Source organism: Coturnix japonica, chromosome 37, assembly GCF_054131305.1.
Source record: "Coturnix japonica strain WE chromosome 37, WE-NBRP24, whole genome shotgun sequence".
NCBI classification, from domain to species: Eukaryota; Metazoa; Chordata; class Aves; order Galliformes; family Phasianidae; genus Coturnix; species Coturnix japonica.
The window spans coordinates 1-6,524 of record NC_140699.1 but is presented as its reverse complement, the minus strand read 5'-3'; positions in this window follow the sequence as shown (position 1 = coordinate 6,524).

Sequence of the window (6,524 nt, the reverse complement as noted above, 5' to 3'; positions counted from 1 at the left end):
TCTGCTTAATCAGTGAGAGTATTGCTATTTAATTTTCTTCCTAACTTCTTTATTACCTTTTCTTTTATGTCTATCATCTATTAACTGAAATATCAAAAATCAAACACTGCTTTTATTTTATTAGACTAGCTATGCTCTACTTGTTCACTCCTAGCCACCTCTGGAGAAGCCAGGTGTTTCTAACTGCATGTGGTTTTGCGTCTTCATGGTCACTCAGCTGTGTTTCTCATAGTCTCTCTTTGCTTATTTAATTTCTTTGTCCCTAATACTTCCCAGTGCAGGGTTAGTACTGGGGTGTTCCTGTAGCCTTATCAAAATGAGAAAAGTAAGATGCTTGGGAAGAAAAGTAATGCAGAAACCTATTTATACTGCACCTTTCAATAACACTGTTCTTAGAGATAGATGGAGGATGTTTAAGAAACAAATATATGACATAAGAAAAAAATATTTCAGTAGCAAGTTTCTGCCTTGCAGTGTCCAACGAGCAAGTACAACATTCCTTCCTGGGAAATACAGCTTAGGTAAATCTATTGCACGTGGGTAAAAGGCATCTTGTTTAAAATAAAATCAAACAAAACAACCAAAAAAAAAAACCTTGCAGAATATCATACCCAAGGAGGAGCTGTAAATAGCTTTCCATCAAGGTGATGAATGTTCTGGGAAAGATTTTGCAAAATGCTATTTTAGGACAACAATTTAGGGCTCTGAAATAATGCTCCTGAAAGAACTGGCATTTGTGAAGTTTCAGCTGCAAGGCAGTATTCTGAGAACACTGCTTCAAGGAAAATGTGACTTGGACAGTAGAAGTACCGAGCAGTGTAGTGCTGAAGCAGAAGAGCTCTGGAAAATACGACCTGGGGGGAAAAGCTGGGAATGAGAAACCTGAATAAGGGCTCCATATTTATGTCTGGACATACATAAAAAGTAGCTGTAAATAAAAAAAAAAAAGAAAATTAACTTTTTCATTGTATTCATGACTCAGTAGTTTGCTTCAGTGTCACTTTAGGGGCAGCAGCGGGAAAATCTCTAATGGAAGGACGGTTGAGAACTTAAGACTGTTGTTCAGAAAGGCATTAAAATCTTCCTTGCTGATCATCCGTAATAAGTTCACAAAGTTGTAGGTATTAGCTTATCTTGTAAGATGGGGTAGAGAGAGGCTTGGAGGAGAGAGAATGATCTGTCTGGATCAGTTTTATTGCTCTATTATTTGCTTATCCAGCTAACTCAGATTGAGGACAGTAATGACAGTTAAGTGCTCTTGAGATGAAAAGTGCTTTTCTCATGCTTGATATCCTTGTTTTATTTTGTCTTCTGGTAAACTCATTTTGAAATAAATAAAAAATAACTTGAAGCAATCTCTTTTTAAATATATTGGCAATTATTTGCTATATTACATCTCTTTCTTTCAATTTTGAAACTAAGAGAAAGGTAGAAAGCTTGTTTAGAGGTCTGGTCATTTAATGGGATGTATTAATTTATAAAAAAAAAAAAACAACAGTTGAAGCAAGATGATGGAAACTGAATCAGAATATTAATTTGGGAGCAGAGGCATTGTCATAGGTGTGAACTGTGCAGTCCCCAGGGCACGTCTGCAGACAGTCTTTATTTGTTTAGCACTTCCTATTGGCTCTTTTCCAAAATCCCGAGCACTTCATTCTCTTTAAATACAAGTTGAAAATAAAAATCTTACCATCACAGCTGAAGAAGGACTATGGCACAGTTCAAAGAGGCACAACTTCTAATGCAAAGAACAGATAAAACTGGGCTCACCAGGAGTTATTTCTTATCTCCCACACAAGAGTTTCATCTCGTATGAAGAATCAGATGTCCTTTTGAGCTGACACAACAGCAACAGTTAGAAAATTTAATCATGGTATTAATTTTTAAGCATAATAAAATTTAAATTTTAACAGGGCTATTAGTCCATTATTGAGTAGAAATGATATCATTTGCAGAAATGTCACAAGTGTCTAATAAATATTTCTGAACTGTGATTGAGTGGAGACAAGGCAGTGTAGCATTTTCTATTCTGGAAAAGAATAAGGAATTTCCTGTGGATCTATAGGACACTCCAAAAGCACAATATATTCATACTATGAATACATAAGTTTAATGTATGTCCTTCCATACTCAAGTAAGTTCTCCTTTTGTACTCAGAAACACACAAAAATCCATTTTGTTTGTATGCACAAAATAATATAACCTAACAGGAAAAGTCGTGTAGTTATACTTATTCTCCGGTTCCCTTTCTTCACTTTTTGACCTCTCCATCTCTCCTCCTGGTAGTGACTCTCTAGTATCACTAACTCTCCACTCTTGATGTCTTCTCACTCAGATTCTCTTAATCTTCTGTTCTTCTTTCCCCTTTCCATCATGTTTTAAATGATTTCTCCCATACTCATAAACTCTTGACCTCAAATTTATTTCTGACTTCAGTTCTTCTTATCTGTCTTCTCAGAATCACCCCCTCATATCACTAGACTTCGAGGCCCATAGTTGGCCTCTTGCTCATTGCTACAGTACTGCTTATATCCCACCTCTTACTTAACAGATGATTCACTGCTGGATGGGTCCAGGTACTCGAGGGAGTCCAAAAACTTTGTCTGTAGTCTGTTCTTCTTTCTGGCTGGTTAATCAGTCCTTCTAATCTTCTCCCTTAGTAGACTGCAAAGATGTTTATAAACACCATGTTTCTTCGCTTGTAGTGCCATTAAACTTACTCTAAAATGTATTCAACTCTTACTATTTCTTGCTTCTTGTCACTTTGCAGAAGCTATGACAACAATGTGTCATGAAAACACTTTCCACATTGTTAGTCAGGATGTAGTTTGGCAAAGAAACAGAAATTAAGCTTGGGGTTTAAGAAGGTAATTGAACACATAAGTGTTCTATAACTGAAAGAAGACTGCGGTGTAAAGGAAATACTCTGGAAAAACTGACACCCTTCTCAAAATGCACTGCTCCTACAGAACTGTGATAGCTGGGCAGCAGCAATGTTATTTTAGGATCAAGTTTTGAAAATGGGTCTTAATTTAGGACACTTGCTGCTATTACTCCCTTAACGTAATTGACTTCGTGTAGCACATATCATTTCATGTTAGCTGTTCCCTTTGAACATTCAGTGCAGTTTTGTGTAGTACTGCTGCAATGGAATAAGAAGGGTTTGGATGAAGAAATAAGACTGTAAAAGTTCTCTGAAATTTCACTATTTTTGTGAATTTGAAATTACCACATAAAAGTTTGATAAGACTTGCATATCCAATAGAAGGATGTGTGAAGAGAAGAAGGGGGAAACCCTCTAAAAATAGATTTATGGTCATATCATCTAGAATTCATCACAACTGAAAGATAATATACCAAAGCAGCTGATGGATACTTTTTTTTCTCTTCCGTATGGATAAATTTTTCTTTGTCACTGAGATAAAATGTTCTTTGTCAGCAGCTACACTTCCCTGTCAGATTTTATACTTCAGTGAAGAATGTTTTATGTTCAGCAGCTGTCACGTAAGTATTCTCACGCAGTTGCTGTATTTCTACCCTTCTCTGTTCTACAGAATTACGCTTCTTGCCCTTATGTTTTATCCCAACTAAATAAAAACAAAAAACAACCTCAAAACAGCACACCAATTCTCACTTAGCCTTTCATGTCTTCATTCAGTAACACAAATACAGTAATTGTCCCACAATCATGTATTCTGGTGCATGTAAGACCAAGACATTCCTTTGAGTAGATTTTTAAAGCAAAATGTAAAGTAGTAGAAGTAGTAGATGATTCTGTTTAGACTAGGTTGTGGTGTTTGGTTTGGTTTTACTGTTCTGGAGTTGGTTTTTGTTTTTAAACCTTCATGTATAGGTACTTGGCAATGTGAACCTTTTTACCACTCATAAGAGGTCTCAGCACCTGTGTCTGTGACTTCAGTCTGCCCCAGCAGGCAGAAGCATCATTTTTCATTTGTTTCTGTTTTCTTCCATTTTAAAGGTAAGCGTCTTTAAATTAGTTCTGCTCAGTGTTAAGTGGTGCTTTTATTAAAATTCAAAGTGGAATGTTTTGACCTCTTCATGTCAAAAAAGGTCTTCAGTTTTATTGGGAAGAGTTGTGTGCCCACTATATGTTGTGAAATTGTAAGCTGTACATATAAACACTCTGGAGGAGGAAAGAACAAAGTTAAAATCACTTAAAATATGCTTTCTTTCAGTAGCATTTTTTTTTTTCCTCCCCAGAAAGGAAACTATATATTTTCTTTGATTATATGTCTTTTCAGCTTGCAGTAGTACAACTCATGCACAGAAAGCATGTAGATAAAGGAGGGACAAAAGCTAGGTGTCACTCTTCTACCAAACTTTGTGGATAGTAAAGAGAAACCCCGCTGAAGGCATCTGGAGTTTCATGTCCTCAGTGACTGTTTGTCGCGCTAGATTAAAGACAAAAACAGTGGTCAGTGGGTTAGCAAGCACTGAGTGATTTCTATGCTGTTGCTGGAATGAGATTGGCAAACTATCTTAGAATGGTCTTAGGTGTAAAACTATGTTGGCTGGACCGGAGGCCCTTCCGTTGTTATTTATGCTCTGTGAAGTTACTGAGATGCCAAGTCTGTTGTCTGAGTGCTCTGTAGATGTTTGTTTAGTTTCAGCAACAAAGTTATCTTGTTTATTTAGGCTAGCACTTGCTTTAGGTGGTATCTAAAAGGGGCAGGGAGGAAAAAAGCTGATCTTTGGAAATAAACGCTGTATTGTGACCATTAGTAGCCTTCGTTATCCACTTTTTGTACACAGAAATTTCCTGGGTTTCTGTCATTCTCATTCCAAAGCTTTGTTAATATACTGCCATGAAAATGAGAGATTCATACACGTTGACATAATTAATGAAGAGGCAGGCAGTATGCTCTACCAATTAACACCACAGGGAAAAGTAAAATTGGCTCCCTTTTTGTGCTTGTGCCGAAGTTAAGAACTGTAACACACAGCAAGTAAATAGAGATCCTTTTAATGAGCTGCGAGATAGAGCTGAATAACTCTGAAAGGATGTTGGATAAACATCACCAACTAAGGGTAGCTGATGAGCTTAGTTAATTTCTTCGAGGGAGGGGCCTTGTCACTGAATGAAAACAGTGCTTGTTAATAATAGTTTTTTCAGTGTAGCTTTTAGACACATTGAAAAAGTTAAAAGCACTTCAGAACAAATATAGAAAAAAAAAAAGATTGTTTGCTTGGTTTGACACCAAGTTTGTCGGAATTCAGCTTCTCCACTGATATTTCTATACATGCTGTTTACTTATAATAAAAACTTGACTCTGACTCAGGTTCTGAATAGCCCAGCCATCTGGCAATAGAAGACATCACTCAGCCCTGATGGTTTTTTTCCCACCTGTCCCGGAAGTCCTAATATTCAAAATAATAGGGAAGAAAAGGGATGAAGTTATTCTGTGATTTATTTGAAGCATTCTGCTCATCTTGAAACGTGTGTAGGAACTTCAGAGCACTTCAGGTCAAAACTCTTTGCAAATAAATAAATAGGACAGTTATCTTTAAAGAAACTGAGAACCTTTTTAGTAAGATGGAAAGTTTTCAAAAACAGTTCAAATTTTAAGTTTCCCCCCTGTTTCTAGGGGGGGGGAAGGGAATGGTGCAGGCTTAAAATTGGTATCCATTAAGCTAGGAAGTCCTCTTATTTCTATATGCCTATATCAAATGATTCTTGTATATGAGACATACTTAGATCTCTAATCTCTAAGATTAGATCTCTAATCTTTCTTGCTTATTCTCCTTGTGTACCTATTACATTGTCTAATCTTTTCCTGTTCCTAGTTTTCATCGTAATCTCCCATCAATTTGTGATCTTTCTATTCTGCCCTATAACTAATTTCTCTCCCTTTAATAATTGTTTATCTACTCATGTCCTTCAGAGCATTTAACGCACTCTGTTCTGTCCTTGCTAATGGGCCAAGTGATTCTGTGGTGGTGTCTGAGACTTGCTGGCTGTTCTCAGCTGATCTGATGGCTGTCAGCCTCCCTCCTCAGCCAGCTGGCTGTAGTTCCATCACAGCTCTGGCTCTTGCTATCACTATCTGACCAGTCTTTCCCTCCCAAGTATCTGAATTATTATTTTTTTTTTTTTTTAAATCGTGTACTTTCTCTCTGCCACTCTATGTATGTGCAGTCGCCCTGCTACCTTAGTCTAGAATAACTTCTAGAAGGTCTACAAAGAATAGTGGTGACGAAACAAGTCCCAGCAAACAAGATGAGTATGGGGTATGAGACTGAGAGGATAAGACAGGAGTTGGCTTCTAGTTAGAGGCAAATACTTTATTTTTGTAAGTTTTATCTATAATTATGTCTCTGACTTCTATTTTAGAAAACCATCTACTCTTTAATGCTTCGTTTTTCTGTCTTTTTAAAGACAGAGTGTTAGTTGAATGACAAGTTTCATTTAACCTGTTGGTCTCCTGATTGTATGAAGTTTCTTTGTTGAAACTCCCCAGGGATAAAATATATTAAATGAGTTAGTATTTATAAATAACAACTCT